The 20,534-nt window shown below is 40.2% G+C and overlaps 1 non-coding gene across 1 annotated transcript; it reads right to left on the reverse strand.

The window, feature by feature from the left end:
* Positions 1 to 20,192: 20,192 nt before the first annotated feature.
* LOC132489705 (U6 spliceosomal RNA) lies at positions 20,193 to 20,296 on the reverse strand. The gene has a single exon (XR_009532092.1). It is a non-coding gene; the product is annotated as a U6 spliceosomal RNA (small nuclear RNA).
* Positions 20,297 to 20,534: the final 238 nt, after the last annotated feature.

Below are 20,534 nucleotides of genomic sequence, written 5' to 3' on the forward strand. Positions count from 1 at the left end.
TCAGCCTCACAGAGAGTTCTGGGTTTCAACGTCCTTCTACGTTCCTTGCCAATGGTTAACCTCGCAGAAACGGCCTCCTGGAGACCACCGAGCGAATCGCCCCACACCCAACCCCCGGGCTGTTCTTCCCTTTTCTCTCTTCGCTTTCTCGAAGCTGCGTAGGCTGCAGCTCGCCTCTGCCCAGGAGGCTTGGTTGGCAGTAGCTCTCACCTCGCCACGGGGGAGCTGGGCAAGAGGGGAAGGGAGAGGGGAAGGGAAGGGGGAGTAAAAACCTCTGGCTCTGCTTCTCTCTCTGCCGCCCGGGCCGCCAGCCCCGGGTCCTGTCCCCTGTCCTGTCCGTCAGTTCCGCTCAGGTCTCCACGTGCGCACCAGCTCTTGTGATACATGGACGCCTCTGGTAACCCTGGCCTTCGGGTTTCTCTCACGTATCCAGATCTGCCACTCCATCCCGAAGTTTGAAGAGGGCGGTGTTAGAACCTCTTTATGGGGATTTTGTCCGTCTCTATGAGAGCCCAATGGAAACAGAATGAGGCACAGAGCACAGCCTTTGTAATCCCCGGCCCACCTCCCGATTCTTAGTATACAGGAAGACCCTTAGAACTCTTTTTTTTTTTTTTTTTAAGCTTGCTTTGGGGATAGAAGAGAGAAGAACTCTAGGCTAATAATTTGTTCTTCAATGGTGGGTAGCAAAGGTTTTCATTGACACAGGGAGCCAAGCCTTGGGGCCACTGGGAGGAAAGGGGTGGCAGGAGGACCCCTGAGAATTAAGTGGGTACCAGTTATTTTCACCAGAGAGCCTATCCTCAGCCTTTATCACGATAACAATTTATTCTCCTGGGTTTTAGTCATTAAAAGATTAAATACATTTAGATCTTTTTTTGATAAGTTTTTTAAAAAATTTATTTTATTGAAGTATAGTTGATTTACAATGTTGTGTTAATTTCTACTGTACAGCAAAGTGATTCAGTTATACATATATACGTTCTTTTTCGTATTCTTTTCCATTTATCGGTGGTTTATCACAGAATATTGAACGTAGTTCCCTGTGCTGTAGCGTAGGACTGTGTTGTCTAGCCATCCTATATATAATAGTTTGCATCTACTAACCCCAAACTCCCAGTCATTCCCTCCCCTCCCTCCTCCCCCTTGGCAACCACAAGTCTGTTCTCTATGTTTGTGAGTCTGTCTCTGTTTTGTAGATAAGTTCATTTGTGTCATATTTTAGAGTCCACATATGTGACATCATATGGTATTTGTCTTTCTCTTTCTGACTTACTTCACTCAGTATGATAATCTCTAGGTCCATCCACGTTGCTGCAAATGGCATTATTTCATTCTTTTTATGGCAGAGTAATCTTCCATTGTATATATGTACCACATCTTCTTTATCCATTCATCTGTCGATGGACATTTAGGTTGTTTCCACATCTTGGCTATTCTAAATAGTGCTGCTATGAACATAGGGGTGCATGTATCTCTTCGAATTATAGTTTTGTCTGGGTATATGCCCAGGAGTTGGATTGCTGGATCATGTGGCAACTCTATTTTTAGTTTTCTGAGGGACCTCCATACTGTTTTCCATAGTGGCTGCACCAATTTACATTCCCACCAACAGTGAAAGAGGGTTCCCTTTTCTCCACACCCTCTCCAACATTTGTTATTTGTAGAATGTTTTTTTTTTTTTTGGCGATACGCGAGCCTCTCACTGTTGTGGCCTCTCCCGTTGCGGAGCACGGGCTCCGGATGTGCAGGCTCAGCGGCCATGGCTTACGGGCCTAGCCGCTCCCCGGCATGTGGGATCCCCCCAGACTGGGGCACGAACCCATGTCCCCTGCATCGGCAGCGGACTCTCAACCACTGCGCCACCAGGGAAGCCCTATTTGTTGACTTTTTAATGATAGCCATTCTGACTGGTGTGAGGTGGTATGTCATTGTAGTTTTGATTTGCATTTCTCTAATAATTAGCAATGTTGAGCATCTTTTCATGTCCATTGGTGCATATGTCTGTTTTTGTGCCAATACCATGCTATTTTGATTACTGTAGCTTTGTAATATTGTCTAAAGTCTGGGAGGGTTATGCCTCCTGCTTTGTTCTTTTTCCTCAGGATGGCTTTGGCTATTCTGGGTCTTTTATGGTTCCATATAGATTTTGGGATTATTTGTTCTAGTTCTGTGAAAAATGTCTTGGGTAATTTGATGGGAATCACATTAAATCTGTAGATTGCTTTGAGTAGTTTGGCCACTTTAACAATATTAATTCTTCCAATGCAAGAGCATGAGATATCTTTCCATTTCTTTGAATCATCTTCAGTTTCCTTTATTAATGTTTTATGGTTCTCAGCATGTAAGTCTTTCACCTCCTTGGTCAGGTTTATTCCTAAGTATTTTTTGATACGATTTTAAAAGGGATATTTTTTTCTTTTACATTCCCTTTCTAACACACTTAGATCTTGAATGTGAATGTAGGGAGTGTGGCTGTAAAATAATGCCACTGACACATCAACAAGGAAACCGTGCTCCTCCTTTGTGTAATCTGTTGCATTATTGATGGTTTACCACGAGGGGGCAGAAGAGGATAAGTTTTCCTCAGAAGCCTCTTGGTCTACTGAAGTATCAATACTACTAGGCCTCTGGTTCTTCTCTAGCTTTCTCTCTATATCTACTTCAGGCTAATTCTCTCAAGAGAAGTTTTAGAGGAAATTACAGTGCAATCTTTGAGGCAGGAAGGTTGTCTACCTCACTGATTCTCAAAGTGTGGTTCCCAGTTTCATGAGTGTCATTGAGACTCTTTCAGGCAGCCCATGAAGTAAACTGTTTTCAGATAAATACCAAGGCATTATTTGCCTTTTCCCCTGGGTTGATGTCAGAACCAACGGTGCAAAAACGATGGTCGTTAAAACTGCTGCCACCCTAGCAAGAATCAAGATAATGGCACCAAACTATTAGTAGTCAATGTATTCTTCACCATCACACATTTGCAATAATTTTTTTTAAAAAATTGCCAGTTTCACCTAAGAATGTCCTTGATCAAGCAGTAAAGTTCTTAATTTTATTAAATTTTGACCCTTGGATTCATGTCCTTTTACTATTCAGTGTGACAAAACGGGAATACCCATTAAGCAGTTCTACTGAATGTCAAAGTAGGAAGGTCACCTTGAAGGAAGGCACTTGCGTAACCTGAACGAGAGTCCCTTTTCTGTGGAACACCATTTTTACTTCAAAAAAAAAATCTGGCAAACAAATTATGGTTTTTCAGACTTCAGTATCTGGCAGATCCTTTCTCAAAAATAAGATGAACTTACCCCTTTAAGGAAATCAATTATCAGTATTTGTGCCAAAGATAAAATTTGAGCATTCAAGTGAAAATTAGAAATCTGGAAAACTTGTATCTACCACAGTTAACTTCACAAATTCTCTATATTTGAAAACTTTTCTGATCAATTTGGTGGTGATGTTAATGAATTTTGGTATTACGTAATGAAATGTGTGAAAATTTTGAAGTTCTGTGTAACTCAGTGAACCACCATTACCCTATGCGTGAGTAAAAGATTTATTCAAACCACAAGACTGATTAGTGGATTTTAGTGTAACAGTACAAAAAAGGTCATTGATGTGGTTTCAGATTCCATATTGTTACTACTCTTTAAGAAATCACTGGGCTTCCCTGGTGGCACAGTGGTTGACAGTCCGCCTGCCGATGCGGGGGACACGGGTTCGTGCCCCGGTCCGGGAAGATCCCACATGCTGCAGAGCGGCTGGGCCCGTGAGCCATGGCCGCTGAGCCTGCACGTCCAGAGCCTGTGCTCCGCAACGGGAGAGGCCACAACAGTGAGAGGCCCGCGTACCGCAAAAAAAAAAAAAAAAAAAAGAAACGATCATTTTGGCAGTTTGGTGTAGTACAAAAATCAATAGCCACCAGCATATCTGAAAAGCTGCTGAAATACCTCTCTCATTTTCAGCTCCTTCTCTCTGTGAGGCTGGATTTTCTTCACATACTTCAGCCAAAACTATCTCACAACAGACTGAATGCAGAAGCAGATAAGAGAAGACATGCAAGGAAATGGGTGTCTTGATTTTTTCCCTTGTCATTTAATTTCTGCAGATAAACATGGATTCCTTCTCTGTCTACAAACTATCTTCTTCAGAAAACAACAGATCTTGACCAAGATGATTTTCCTTGGCTACTATGCTTTGCTAACAGCAGTGTGATAATATCACCTTCTGTTGTAAATCTTTTGTAGTTAACAAATACCAGACAGTCCACTCAAATACCCTGAGGAAAATGAGGTCAAGAGATGGAATTTACCCACAGCCATATAGTAAATAGCAGAGGCCTAACTAAAACTCTGGCTTTATGATTCAACGTCATTAGCTGCCCTATTATACAGCTCCCTCTGGAAAGTAATTCCCACAGGTGGTTTGTTAGAGGAAGGAGGGGGAAAATTCAAGAAGGCAAGCAATTCTGCATTTGGAAAAGATCCAGTCTGTCTCGCTTAGGCAAAACTGAAGAGGGATTCTTGTCTGTGCTAGGTGATGGAACAGAACTACGTGCAAACAATTCAGATTCTTTACTCGCGTGACAGGCAGTTGTGGAAATAGGGGGAAAACAGTATTTGCTCCACAATCAAAAGCCATGCTCCTTCCAGTTGAACCCTCAAGAGGGCGCTAGAGGTTTTAATCTCTCTTTGCAGAAGCAAGTGAAGTAGCCAGATACTGGTCATGGGGTATTGGGCTCCCTTTTACATTGCTGTGTCTTCACTCTATCCATTTGGTATGCCTGTATTTCAAGTATAAACAGACAAGCAGGGTAAAAATCAAGGGAGGAAAGCTATGTATACAATCAAAAGGATGATTTCTTCAGAAGCTGAGTAGTTTATATAATCTGTCATCCATGTCTCTCCCATTTATTCTGTTTTCCTCCTTCATACAACTCCCCCAGAGACTTGGCAGCTTTAGCAATATTTACATTTGTATGGTCCCTCTCAATTTTCAAGTTATTTTCACAATCATGTCCTCTGAGCCTCAGACAGAGCTTTACCTCTGTGAAGAAAGTCAGGATAAATGTTATTTTCCCATGGTGCCTTTGGTAAGCAGAATTGTTTAAACATGATGCACAAGATCATTCTAGACTGCCTGGACTATGAGCTGGTAGGATAGGGAGGAACTACCCCAAAGCAGCCTCCTATAAGGCCAGCACCACCTTCCACTTGGAGGAGAGGAATCATCAGAACCCAACGTTCCCCAGACCAAGGAACCATTTAGGGTGGGGCCCGAGAACGTGAATTGCTATGAAATTCCCAGTAGATGCTATGGTCTGGGGACTACAGTTTGAGAACCAGTGCTTTAACTCATACTCTGTGTTTACAAAATTGGTCTACAACCTTGTTGCTAGATGGGTGGCGTCCATGTCCATGAAAGAACCCACCTTTTATAAGCAGCCCTTTATACCGATGGGAAAGATGGGAAAGATGAATAGAGATTAACTGATTTGTCCAAGGTCACATTGATAGAAATTTGGTATAGTCTGAAGTAGACCCAGGGTCTTCTGATTCCTAATCAAAGGTAATTCCTTAAACTATTAGTCTATTGTAACTTTCTTTAATAGCAGACAGGGACGATTGGCAATTGTTACATGTTCAACAAATATATGTTTAGTTGAACTTTTTTGCTGAGCATGATCTAAGTAAATAGCAAAGGAAAAATAATCCTCCCTATTTTTATCCAAGACACATTATAGGAGATAAAAATGCCCTTCAGCATACCTAAGAACATCAAGAACAGAAATATATAAAATACTTAAATTCTGCTCTTTAGTATTGCATGTCTAAATGCTGTTTTGTTTCTAAAAATAATGGATTTCAATCCAATTTAATTTTTTAAAAATTTTAAATTTTTATTGAATTAGAGTTAATTTACAATATTAGTTTCAGGTGTACAACATAGTGATTCAATATTTTTAAAGATTATACTCCATTTTTTTTTTTTTTTTTGCCGTATGCGGGCCTCTCACCACTGTGGCCTCTCCCTTTGCGGAGCACAGGCTCCAGACGTGCAGGCTCAGCGGCCATGGCTCACGGACCCAGCCGCTCCGCGGCAAGTGGGATCCTCCTGGACCGGGGCATGAACCTGTGTTCCCTGCATCGGCAGGCGGACTCTCAACCACTGCGCCACCAGGGAAGCCCTGGATTATACTCCATTTAAAGTTGTTATAAAGTATTGGCTATATTTCCTGTGCTATACATGGTAGTTTGTATCTCTTAATCCCCTACCCCTATCTTGCCCCTTTCTCCTTTCCTTTCCCCACTGGTAACCACTAGCTTGTTCTCTTTATCTGTGATTTTGTTTCTCTTTTGTTATATTCATTTTAATAAAAATGTTTTGATGTTTACTCTGAGCAAATAACTCTGCTGGGGCTGTAAATGAGATCTGGTCCTTGACTTACAGGAATTTATAAACTAGTGGGAGGAAGCCGAATGTTCATAACTAACTACAGAATTACATCAGATGCAATGTGATATCTACGAAAATCTCGAGGTCCACAGTAAACAGTGCAGGGAGGCAAAGAGGGGAGAAATCGGTTTCATTTAGGAGAGTTAATGAAGGAGTTGTGGAGGAAGTAGCATCTGAACTGATCATCTGAAAGGGAGGAGGATTTTGCCTGGTAAAGATAGGAAGAATCTTCTGGGCAGAGAAAACTGCATTGGAAAAGATACAGGCAAGCACAGAGCTTGCTTGGGGAAGAGCTACTTTTACATGTGGTCTGGGAAGGGCACAGGAGTGCAGTGTGATACAACTGCAAGTCACTGGGGACGGCCAAGAATAACAGTTCTGAGCCAGGAAAGACATGAGCGGAGGGGTGCTGTAGAAGGGAGGAGAAGAGACTAGTGAGGACGTGGAGCCCAGGAAGGAGGACCCTTCAGAAGTTGGCATGAGGGAGAGAGTGGGTTTGGGGTCTTTTGTAGTAAACCTGGTTTTGAACCCGTTTTCACTTACTACTTCTGTGACCTTAGGCAAAATATGACTCTTTTTGGACTTTAGTTTTCTCACCTGTAAAAGGAGAGGGTAGATGCTGGCTAACATCTGTCTACCCCTAACATTCTTTGATTCCAAGAACATTATTTACCTTCTGCTGTAAATCTAATTCTGGATGGCTTGAGTCAATTTTGTATCCTTCACCTTTCTAAAATGGGTATGGCTCCTTTTGGGATCACAACATGAAATAAAAGACAATTGAAAGTCCCATTGATCTGGCCACAGTTTGGGGTAGAAGTGAGAAAATGAAATTCTTGAATTAGAACTTATTCAAACCTGTCTTACTTATAACTTATTTCAGCTGTACCAACTTTTCAAGCATGGTTGATTTGCAACAGAGAAAATTTTATCTTGCTGAGTTTACAACCTCATGGGATGGAAGCATGATTCCAGCTCTGAAAATGTGTGGGTTACTTGGGTTACTTCTTATATAAACACAAGGGTTTGCTTTAGGGGTAGAGGCCAGATTTCATGACTATAACTGGAAATCTTAAGGAGCAGATGAATCATATAATACATCACTTCAACCGGAAAGTGAATGTATCCTCTTGTTAGAGTTTATCTCAAAATGCTTTGTGAAATCTAAGAGCTGGAGGGACCCACAGCCCAAGCTATGTATGGGATGTGATGATCTAGCATAGTCTCCAGCCAGAAGACCAAATATTGCCTTTTGTTCTTTCCTGGGGGTGGGAAGGATATGGAAAACAATGCTCTGGCCACGGAGAAGATTCAAGGGAATAAAAATGAATCATCACCAGCCGCCAGGAAACACCAGGAGTTCTCTAAATGGAATGAAGTCCTCCTGTACCTTGGGTGGGAGCAGAGGGAGTGAGGGGAAATGACAGCTGGTGGGGGAGATGGAAGCTGGAGAAAGGGACACTGCAGCATGACTGAAGCTGACAACCATGGCAGAGGAACAAACCAAAAGGGATGTGAGTTTATGCAGGTTTCCTGTGATGTCCCTTAGGGAGATTGTTTTCCAGAGCTGCCCTCCATGATTTCCTAATCAGCTGCCTCAGTCTCTAGTCTCCACCCTGTGCAATGTCATCTGCATAAAAATGTGGAGAATGCAACCAACTATTCACTCAGTGTCCATAAGGCCTCTGCAAATTATGAGGCTGCACGTGCAGCCCACTATATAAAGGGCCTCCCACCAGCAGGCTGGGAAGGGGAACTGCTGCCCTAGACCTGGGAGGCCCAAGGGTCAAGGGACATCTGGAGCCAAGTCCAGGCCATAAACTGAAGCTTTGGGGGAATTTCAGGCACATCCTGCTGCTTGCTAGACCCCGAGGCATGGGATTTGGGCTGGATTCTCTCTTGCTTCCTGTGCTCCTTTAATTAACTTAATGAGTTTATTACTTTTTAAGCATCCTAATATCTCTCCATTTATTTGGGTCTTCTTCAGTGTTTCTAAATAAAGTCTTTTTTTTTTAGTCTTTTTTTATTGTGGTCATTTTCAAACATACAAAAAATAGAAAGGAAAGTATGTCGAATCCACACAATCCAGCTTCATTATTTATCAGTATTTTGCCAAATTTCTTTCACTTATGTCTCCTCCACTTTTTTTTCCTACGGTGTATTAGAGCAAATCCCAAATACATCATTTCAACTGTAAAATCTTGAGAATATATTGCTAGCAGTAAGGTCTCTTTTTTTCCACATAATAATATTACTATCATATGTAATAAAATTAGTAATTTTTTAATATTATATAACAATGGACAAAGACCATATATTTCTTACACCATAGGATTCAAACAAGATCCACACACAACACACATTATTTCCTCTCTCTCTTTTTTTTTCATGCCATTTATTTGTAGGAGAATTTTGATCAAATGTTTCTATAGAGTTTTCCTAACCTAGATTTGGCTATTGCATCCTTGTGGTATTTTTCCAAGGATTCCTAGTTCCTTTTCATTGGGAAATGGTATTTAGAGACCACCATCTGGGCATGAGGGATATTCTTTGCTACTGAATTGTCATTGTTCTGTGGACTTTTCAGAGTAAACAATGAGAAAATATATACATTTGAAAATGAGAAAAGCTGAGTTCTTACTGATATTTACAATTTAAATTTAAGATTACAGGGTTTTTTCTTAACTTACTTGTTTTGTGTTTGCATCTCACTTCTCCCTTGCTGAACAGTTTGGTTTCTATGATATTAATATCATTACTAATTAGCTTTAGTTTACAACACGTTTAGTGCAGGTTAAGATTTCTTTGTAATAATTCCATGGGGGCAATATTACCTCTTATGTCTCTGAGGATATTAATTAAAGGGTTTTTTTTGCATTGATATATTTTTAATTCCTTTTATTGTTTCTGTTTTCACTGTTCAAATTTTCTTAAAGATCTGGTGAACCTTGGCCGTTGATTCAAAAATAAGAGATACTAAAACATCAGTATTACTAATAACAGTAAGATTACTGACATGAGTATAATATCAAAGAAGTTAAGTAAAAATCCCATAATCTTGTATTTGAATAGGAAATATCAGTATGAATTCATTTTTTGTCTCTTAAATTAAAAAGAACATATTTCATTGCTTTTTCTCTTAAAAAGGCCTAGAAGCAATGAATTTAGTAGTAATAAGCCCAACAAGCATTCAGATTATGGTCTCTAAATACCATTCCCACTAAGAGGAACCAGAACTCTTTGGGAAAATGCCTGATTCCAAGTCTAGGGCAGGAATTAAAAGGTGAGTCCGGGACATAGTTTTATGTCAAAGAAGAAACAAGGAAGTGTTTCAAAACAAACAGAGTCACATCAAAAGGATGCAAAAGCCATTCTTAAGAGGCTCTCACTGGCCAAAGAAGGGGCAGTTTGAACATGAAAAATAATTAGAACACATTAGATAACTGAAAATTCATGAGGTTATAGTGATTTTAAAAATATGTCATTGGTCATCTTTGGAGGTTGCTAGAGCACCAAATCATTACTAAAAAATGTATTAAAAAGGGAAATAGCAAGGATTTTATTCTGCCTTTCCTGTATGTACTGTATTTCACGGTAACCAAATTGTTGATGTGGAAAAGTTCTTTATAGAATAATTCAACCAGTGAATGCAGAAGGAATGATGGAATTATAAAATCATCAGTTTGCAACCCCTAATAAAATAATGGATCTAGGCAACAATTATCAATGTTTGCTAAAACAATTAGGTTAAACTCAGTGAAGAACTTCATAATGGAAATATTAGACTGCTATCACTTGAAGCCACTGATCAATCTTGGTATCATTAAAGGTAAAAACAACTGGACTGTATAATGATGTCCTACAATAAGAAAAACACACCACCCCCTAAGAAGTATTCTTGCCTAAAAAAATCACCTGAATCTTATCAAGCCAGTAGATTAGCTATCAGTTTACAGAAAACAAGACAAAAAAAAGAACATTTTAAACAAAACCACTAAGATGCAATAAATCAAATCCTGAATGAGATATTCTATAAGCCAAATGATCTAGTTTCTCCAAAAAATAATGGCATAAAAAATAGAGGGATTGATTTTTAGAGAATAAAAGATATTTAAAAGATAGAATAGCTAAATCCAATGTATGGACCTTGTTTGGATCCTGATTTACACAAACTTACTGTAAAATATATCTGAGATAATCAGGGAAATTTGAAGATGGACTTAGTATTCAGTTTTATAAAGGAATTATTTTAAGTTGTATTATTATCAAAATGGCATGGTTGCCATTTTTTAAACTTCTTTATAGTAAAAGTTAGTTGCATATCGAAGTATTTCCAGGCGAGTAAGTATGAAGTTTGAGATTTGCTTTAAAATACTCCAGGAGAAAAAAAAAAAAAAAAAAAAGATGGGGTGATAAAAAAAAGGAGAATAGGTTTTTAGAAACTGCTGATAAATTGGTGAAACTGGATAATAGGTACATGTGAGTTCATTATACTATTCTTTGTACTTCTAAGTTTGAAATTTTCTATCATTAAAGGTTTTAAAAATTAAGAAAAAGATGAATTGTTGGTGAATAAAATCTAAGATATCTCTAATAAGCATAGTCTGAAACTGGACATTTCTAAAAGAATATTTAAATGAACAAAATAACCTGATGAATTAACAATCTCCTCTATATAGTTCCATTCCTCCCTATATTGGCACCAACAAGTTTTCTAGAACCTAATCACCTCTCTTCCATATGATTCTAGTAATACACAGACAAATCCCAATTCCTCTCTTTTCTTAGAGCTATGTCCCTTCTGTTTATATTCGTAATGCCACCTAATCCAGGCCATGACAAAATTTCCCATGACTGATATGATTTACAGGACTTCAGTTTGTCTTACAAGGTTATGTCTTAGCTTTATTTTTCCAGAAGTCACTAAAGGAGGCACCTAAGTTACATAAGTAAGCCCTGTTTGAGTCACAGTACAAATCACAATACAACTCATTCCTCCTAAGCTAGGTTGGTTCTTCTCCACTGGTGAGTCCAGGCTTTGCCACTTCATCCCTGACACAAAAATAGGGGCCCATTTTTCTCCCAAGCCTGTTACCCACTGTCTACGTACTACAGTGACCATAAGCAGAAATGAATATTTCACTTTCTGAAAACTAGCTTTTTCACAACACAGCTAACAACTAGCCTGATTCAAAATTAAAACCCTCCCAGTACAGAATTCTCCTTCTCTTCAGAGGCAAGGGCTGGGGGGACAAATGCTCCTTGTGCTCTGACCTCGAGGTCAGCAGATTGAATGTGGCCTTGTGTGTGCTGTGAATGTACACTGAATGACATCATGCGTATTCAGTGGACTTTCCAGCCACCAGAGTCTCACTAATGACCAAACTTTTTCTTTTTAGAAAGGCACTCTCCTTTGACTTCTGAGATTGTTTTACTATCCTGGTACTTTTACCTTTTTTTCCTGTCTTAGCCATGATTCCTCCTCCTGACTTGTTCCTTTTCCTCTCCTTTTCTCTCCTTCCCTCACTTTTCCTCTCCCCTACCTTCCCCTCTTCTTTCCTCCCCTCCCTTTTCCTTCCTCTCCCTTCCCATCCTCTCTCCCTCTTTCTCTTTCCATTCTCCATACATAAAACTAATATCAACTATCAATTTTAAATGAATAAATGGAAACCTTCTGTATCACTTTCACCAGGTTCCAATCCTGCATCTCCAACAGACTACCAGATATTTATAATTGGGCATCCCATTATTAAATCCAAAATAAAACTCATAATCTCCCAAAGAGATTCTTCTTCCCATTTTCTTTAACTTTGTAAATGACACTTCCAGTCTCCAAGCTGCCCAGACTTGGAGCCTCGTAGCCATCTCTAGTTCTTTCCTTAACCACTATGGTGAGCCAGGCACTGCATTCTGCACTTTCAATCTTTGAAATGTATCCTAGCTCATCCCTCCTCTCCATTTCTACCATCACCAGGTGGTCTAGGCCCTTGTTGGGCTGAATTATAATACGGGGCCCTCTATGCTCCTCCACCCTCTATTCATTTTGCTTTCCTTGGGTCCACTGGGCCCATGCTCACCCCGGAGGATTTTCATTAAAACACTGCTTGACTCATACCACCCCTAAAACCTTGTATGATTATCTAATTAAAACTTCCCTGTAGAAACCCACATCCTCAGGCTGGCATTTGAAACTTTTCATAATTATTTCCCCCCGATGTGTCCAACCTTCCATCCATCCAAAATCATTTCCTCCTGCCTCTGTACATACAATTTTCATCTCCTGTCCAAACCTTTCCTTGTACTTTCATTTCATTCCACACTCCTTCCTCTCTGCCTATCTATGGGCTGTCCATTCTCCAAGTCCACGTGAAAACCTCTTCCTTCAGAAGGGGTTTATGGATGAAATGACCAATAGATACCTGGCTTTGCTTTAAAATAATGGGCAGAGGAAATGAAGCAGGTATCCATAAATGTGGACCTTTCCTCACTCAAATGCAAGTTAGTTCCCCCAAATAGCTTTTATATGGGAAAATAAAGAAATATTTTTAAAATGCTCCTACTGAGGCTTCTTTGGTGGTGCAGTGGTTAAGAATCTGCCTGCCAGTGCAGGGGACACGGGTTCGAGCCCTGGTCCAGGAAGATCCCACATGCTGTGGAGCAACTGAGCCCATGCACCACAACTACTGAGCCCGTGTGCCACAACTACTGAAGCCCGTGCGGCTAGAGCTGGTACTCCACGACAAGAGAAGCCACCGCAATGAGAAGCCCGCTCACCACAATGAACAGTAACCCCTGCTCGCCGCAACTAGAGAAAAGCCTGCGTGCAGCAGCAAAGACGCAACACAGCCAAAAATAAATTTAAAAAAATAATAAAATTTATTTTTAAAAAATGCTCCTACTATATAGGGAGTGCCCTATTTTGGAATGGATTGCAGTTTGAAGAGGGAAAATATTGGTGGCCTGAGAATGAGGAAATAGGGTTCTAGTTTTTAAGTGCTGATTGTTAATAAGTTTTGTTTATTCCATTAACCTTGTTTCATCATATGTAAGTTCTTCCATTGCTTTAGTTCATTGTCTCACTCATGGAGGTTGATTTTCTTGAATACTTCATGTTTCTTGATTGTGAATTTAGCTTTGTGATGGAGATTCCCTGTTAAATTCTCTGCTGCATCTGTTTGCATGGTCTGCCTGGGAAAGAGGCAAGAGTTGCCCTTGTAGCTTGCATCCTGGCCTGCTTTCAGGAAGAGGAAGGACAGGGTGTGCCACCTGTCAGGGCACCTTCGTGGTTGGTCTGTTAGATGTTGGTACTCACCACTCCTTCCTGAGGTCATCAGTGGCTGCTGCGCTGTCTCTGACCTGATAGAGCCTGGGGACAGACACCCCATCATTGCTTCCTGGCTGCTCTTTCTATGGTATCTATGCCTTGTCTATTGCCCTGGAGCCCTTTCTGCTGCAAGTCTGTGTAGCCTCCAGGTATACCCTCCACCCCCAGTAGTCTGTGCCTGCTTTTCTCAGCAGTCTCAGATGAGTCTAGTCTACAGATTTCCTTTTCAATCCAACCGCCTCAACATTTATTCTTTAAATTCTTAATCTAGTTTTTAAGCAAAATTATTTCTAGGCACTCAGAGGAAACTTCAACTTGTACTTAGTACAACATTTTGAAATTAAAGTCTCAGTTTGGGCTAAACTAGCCAGGTATCTCAGAAGCCAACCCTTCAATGGCCATTGGGATTAGTGCTTATTCACCCACCTTTGCCAAAAGTGAGATAAGAAGAGGACATGAACTTTTGGTTGGGAAGCAGGGACAATTTATTTTTCTTAAAACTGATTTCCTGTTAATATCTGAGTGGGAAGTTAGAAGTTTGCATCCAAAGAATTTTTTTTGTCCTTTAGGAAATAGGCCGCTCAAAGTCAGAAACACAGAAAAATATCTCCACGTATTTGCCTGTTGGAGTTTGAAATTACATAATCCCCACATGAGTGGATGTCAAGCCCCTGCATCTGGCAGGGCTCCTCCTCTAGGCTGAGAAGCAGTTTGGGTCCACGCAGCTGGAGAATTTATGGACACCTGAGTCCAATCCAGCTGAGTAGGGGAGAGACTTGAGCAGGAGACAGCCAGGTGCAGGCCATGCTTAGGGCTACATCTGGGGAGAGGGGATTCCACGTGGGTGAGGGTCAGAAGAGGGCTGAGTCAGAAGAGCAGAGAGGATTCGGAGGGCTCTGGAAGTCTCATTAGACCTTGGTGGTGAGATGAAATTTGGGTGTTGATCCTCTGAGCAGGGTCAGACCCTGTTGAGAGAGATTCTAATCAGAGGCTACTCTCTTATTTCATGGAGAAGGGGGAAAATTGCAAAGTCCTGAACAAGGAAAGAAACCTTTTAAAGCTCTCTCTCCTTTTTTTTTTTTAAAGGGGAAGTGTGTCGGTTTATTCAGGTATTAATACAGTGTAAATAGGATTTAATAATTTAATTAAGAAAGCATTGCTTTGATTGCCTTCAGGAAGCTGTATAAAAAGATCCAGGACCCCTTGACCGTTTTCTAAAACTTAAATGTGTGTGACCTACACAGGGGTGGGGTTAGGGAAGTAGGGTGGTGACTGGGTGGGAAAGGATAGTTTTAGGCCCTGATGATGTGTTCACCTGGTAAAATTTGCAAGAGTAAAACCAGAGTCTCTTTCTATGCTGACTTCCCTCCAACACCATCCCTTCATATCACATGGCAGTCATGTGATATTTTGGGGTATTTTGGGGTCTGGCTAAAGGAATGTTAAAGACACACATTGAGTTTGGGTTCAGTGTGATGCATAGTTTGCAGGTACTCTGGGTACAGTTATTTCTGGTGGCTTGAATATACGAGTAGCTCTCAGGAATTCTCTTCTTAAATGGTTTAAATTGAGCTATAACTCATATATCATAAACTTGACCCTTTTAAAGCATACAATTCAGTGATTTTAGTATATTCATAAGGTGGTGCAGCCATCACAACTAATTCTAGAACATTTTCATCACTTCCCGAAAGAAGCCACATCAGTTCACTACCTGTTCTCTCCCTTCCCCCCACCAGCTGACTCCTAATCTCTAAATGCCCTCCTAATCTACTTTCTGTCTCTGAATTTGCTTATTCGGCACATTTCATATAAATGGAATCATACAATATGTGTGCCTTTTGTGTCTGGCATTTTTCACTTAGTACAGTGTTTTCAAGGCTCATCCATGTTGTAGCATGAATCAGTATGTTATTCCTTTTCATGCCTGAATAATACTCCATTTTGTTCCTTCATTCATCAGTTGATAGATATTTGGGTTGTTCCCAGGAATGCTCTTCCTAACCAGTGTGTTAACTTGTTCAGCATGAAGGTCCAGGGCCAGTGGTGGTATTATTCTATGAACATGGCTCAGGGTCCCTGAGGCCAGAAGTGTGAGAGCTGTAGAGGAAAAACAGGTTTGGAATAGAGTCAGAAGCTTTCATGCTAGAGGAATGACTAAATCTATCTATTCTTTCCACAGAAGTGATATTACAAAATTGTTGTCAGAGACTATCGAAATATTTACAGCCAAAAAATCTAGGAAAACCTATTATAGTGGTATGTCAGGTAGTCAGTCAATTAAAAATCATTTTTCTGAATTTGGGGATTTTTTGGTAATTATGAATTTTTTTCAAAATGTGTGCTTTGTGGTTTATTTTCTTATTTTAAATAAAAACTTTAAAATATAATTTTTTTTTTTTTTTGGTGCGGTACGTGGGCCTCTCACTGTTGTGGCCTCTCCCGTTGTGGAGCACAGGCTCCGGACACGCAGGCTCAGTGGCCATGGCTCACGGGCCTAGCCACTCCGCGGCATGTGGGATCTTCCCGGACCGGGGCACGCACCCGTGTCCCAGGCATCAGCAGGCGGACTCTCAACCACTGTGCCACCAGGGAAGCCCTAAAATATAATTTTATATTTGTAATTTTGTATTTTTTTCTTAAAGGAAGTCCCCCAAGTTATATGTATAAGTTGCAACCCCTCAAAACCAGGATCCACCCTGCCCTAGGGCCACACTTTCAACCTACTTTCCTTGTCCTATACTTAGAGGTGGTCAGGAGCTTGTTGAGGGACTTCCTTCAGGGAATTATACAGCAAGCTGTTCATTTTGTGGTTTTCCCTCTCTTTTATTGTCCACTTTTTTCTTCTTGGGAGCACTTCCAGGGGAAGCTAGTTCATGCAACACCTTCATTAATGTACAATACCTTCAAGAGTTGCTGTAATTGATTGTATTCCTCTCTATGCTCCCCTTCCCTGTTGCGCAGAGTCTACTTGCCCATAATTCAGACATGGGTTTGGCCATGTGACTTGCTTTGGCCAATGGGATGTGGACAGAGAAGTCCACGTGATATTTCCGAGCACCAACTTCAGGGGCTTCGCAAGTTAGATCCAGCTCTAGAAGCCCGTGGTCCTTCAGTGTGCATCCTGGAAGAAGGTGTGCAGGACAGACCTGCATCCTGAAACCTGTATTCAGTCTGAAGAGGAGCAGCTGCCGCTGACCTGCAGACCATGAGTGAGAAATAAATATCTGTTATTCTAAGCTACTGAGATGGGGGCTGTCAGAAACATAGTAGAATTGCAGCAGGAACTGACTTATTAGTTGCATATTCCCAATCTGAATAGCAGAGCTGATATCATTTGTCTTTCAAGAAGAAGCTAAACTTAGTTCCAAAGCTCAAATTTCCAAGATCCCTGACAGCAGATCCCGATACCTCACCTTTCCAGGTTCCCATTTTAGCATGCTTCCACCTTTTAAGGAAATCCATTTCTGAGTTAAGGTCATGTCTCCTTTTCCTCTCCTCCCCTCGGGTATAATTTTAAGTACAAATTATTTCACTGTTTACACTTTCTGTAATAGTATTTTTGCCACTTCCATTAAACTCCAGATGCAGCCCACTACACTTCCCCTCTCAACAGCGGCTGCACCAATTTACATTCCCACCAACAGTGTATAAGGGTTCCCTTTTCTCCACATCCTTGCCAACATTTTTTATTTGTGTACTTTTTCATGATAGCCATTCTGATATGTGTGAGGTGATATCTCATTGTGGTTTGATTTGCATTTCCCTGTTGATTAGTGATGCTGAGCATCTTTTCATGTACCTGTTGGCCATCTGCATTTCCTCTTTGGGGAAATGTCTATTCAGTTCTTTTTGCCCATTTTTCAATCAGGTTGTTGTTGTTGTTGTTGTTGTTTTGATGTTGAGTTGTAGGAGCTGTTTATATATGTTGGGTAGTAATCCCTTATTGGTCATATCATTTGCAAATATGTTCTACCATTCAGTAGGTTGTATTTTCATTCTGTTGATGGTTTCCTCTGCTGTGCAAAAGCCTTTAAGTTTAATTAGGTCCCATTTGTTTATTTTTGCTTTTATCTCCTTTGCCTTAGGAGACAGATTTAAAAAGTTATTGCTGTAATTTATGTCAAACAGTGTTGTGCCTATGTTTTCCTCTAGGAGTTTTATAGTATCTGGTCTTACATTTATGTCTTTAATCCATTTTGAGATTACATTTGTATATGGTATTAGAGAATGTTCTAATTTCATTCTTTTACATGTAGCTGTCCAGTTTTCCCAGCACCACTTGTTGAAGAGACTGTCTTTTCTCTATATTGTTGCCCCTTTGTTGTAGATTAATTGACCATAAGTGCATGGGTTTATTTCTGGGCTGTCTATCCTGTTCCATTGATCTACATGTCTGTTTTTGTGCCAGTACCATACTGTTTTGATGACTGTAGCTTTGTAGTATAGACTTAAGTCAAGGAGCATGATTCCTCTAGCTGTGTTCTTCTTTCTCAAGATTGTTTTGGCTGTTCGGTATCTTTTGTGTTTCCATACAAATTTTACAATTATTTGTTCTAATTCTGTGAAAAAAGTCATCAGTATTTTGATAGGGATTGCAGTGAATCTGTAGATTGCCTTGGGTAGTATGGTCATTTTAACAGTATTGATTCTTCCAATCCAAGAACAAAATTTTGCCATTTGCAGCGACCTGGATGGACTTGGAGGGCATTATGCTAAGTGAAATAAGTCAGACAGAGAAAGACAAATACTGTATGATATCATTTGTATGTGGAATCTAAAAAATACAATAAACTAGTGACTATAACAAAAAAGAAGCAGACTCACAGATAAAGAAAACAAACTAATGATTACTAGTGGGGAAGGAAATGGGGAGGGGCAGTATAGGGGGAGTGAATTCAGAAGTACAAACTATTAGGTATAAAATAAGTAAGCTACAAGGACATATACAAAATGGGGAATATAGCCAATATTTTATAATAGCCATAAATGGAATATAACCTTTAAATATTGTGAATCATACACCTGTAACTTATATAATATTGTACAGCAACTATACTTCAATTAAAAAATTAAAAATAACAAAAAAATTTAATAAATAAAAACAAAAAAGAAACAACTTAAGTACCAACTATAGGGGATTGGTTAAATAAGGTATATCAATAGAATGAAATGCACTGTAATCATTAAAAGTGATGCAATAAAAATCTACTTAGTGACAGAAAGGAGAGGGTTAACAAACAGAATGAACAGTATAAACTCATTTTGTAAACACAAAATACATGTATATGTCTAGAAAGATATATGCCAGTTATTTACAGTGGTTATATCTGGTTGTTAGAATTATGGGTGATTTTTATTTATTTCATTTTGCTTATATTTTTTGTCTTCCTTTACTAACCATATTTCCTAATGTTTTAATTTTGCAGCAAAAATTAAGCAAATGTATTGTTATTTTGACCCTTACAACTGTTTTAGATGGATTGAGAGGACTTCTTTTCCTCTTTTTTTTCTCTTTAATTTTTTATTTCATTTTGTAGACACTCAGGGGTTGGGAATAAATGATGGGCTTTAACACAAAGGTGACAAGGATGATGATGGAGGTGGTTCCATTCATAAAGAAGACAGTAAAGGTCCAGGCATGCATATATAAAGGGCATGAAATGCAAGGTTACCAAAGTGATATAGGCAGCATAGGTAAGATGGATTTCCTCCTGTGCCCTTCCTATAAAAAGTTAAGCAGAGGACTTCCCTGGTGGCACAGTGGTTGAGAGTCCGCCTGCCAATGCAGGGGACACGGGTTCGAGCCCCGGTCCGTGAAGATCCCACATGCTGCGGAGCGGCTGGGCCCGCGAGCCATGGCCGCTGAGCCTGCATGTCCGGAGCCTGTGCTCTGCAACGGGAGAGGCCACAACAGTGAGAGGCCTGCGTACCGCAAAAAAAAAAAAAAAAAAGTTAAGCAGATACCGATGAGCTTGGGATTTGCATTTCCTGATGGAGTCCAAATCAACACGATGCGATACCTTCCCATCCCCAAAGGCCTGTAGGTTATTTTACTATAGAGCCTTGGCTGGGGAGGAGGGGACAGATCCAACTGAGAGAATTTTCAATTCATTGTATTTTCCCCATGAGTCAGAATTGAGCAACCTTTTATTGCTTGAGGATCAGTGTAGGAAAAATAAAATTCCCAACAGGCTTAAGTGACATGCAGCAGGTCACACAGGAAGCTAGAGATGAAGTCAGACTGATTTTCAGCACCATACATATTCCACCCATGTCATCTCAGTAATTTCTGAGGAGACTTACGATGGTGGCAGCGCTGACAAAGTTAACTCAAAACGGAGCAACAAGACATCCTGAGCCTAAGCATCTGTCTGAATCATTTGGCGCCATTATATAGATAGATGGTTCCTAGAAAAAAAATATGGAATACGTCATGATTTTGTGTGTCATCCCTGGGCAAGGGCCATGCTAATCTCTGCATCGTTCCAATCTTACTACCTGCTCTGCCAAAGTGAGTGCAAGAGGACCTCTTATTGTCGACCCTGACATGAGCTCTCTGCCTTTTTCAGAGAAGGGGCAATTCCAGATTTCAGTGTTTCCCTTCTGAAATAGACGATGGCAAAGAAATAAAATCAATAAAGTGGAAAAGCTGAACTATAGGGAGAGAGAAATAACAGAAACATAAAATTGTTCAGCAATGTGATCAGCTAAAAAAGATCAGAGTAAGACTGTGTCTAAACAAAGGTGGTTAAAGCAG

This window comes from Mesoplodon densirostris, chromosome 4, assembly GCF_025265405.1.
Source record: "Mesoplodon densirostris isolate mMesDen1 chromosome 4, mMesDen1 primary haplotype, whole genome shotgun sequence".
In the NCBI taxonomy this organism is placed as follows: Eukaryota; Metazoa; Chordata; class Mammalia; order Artiodactyla; family Ziphiidae; genus Mesoplodon; species Mesoplodon densirostris.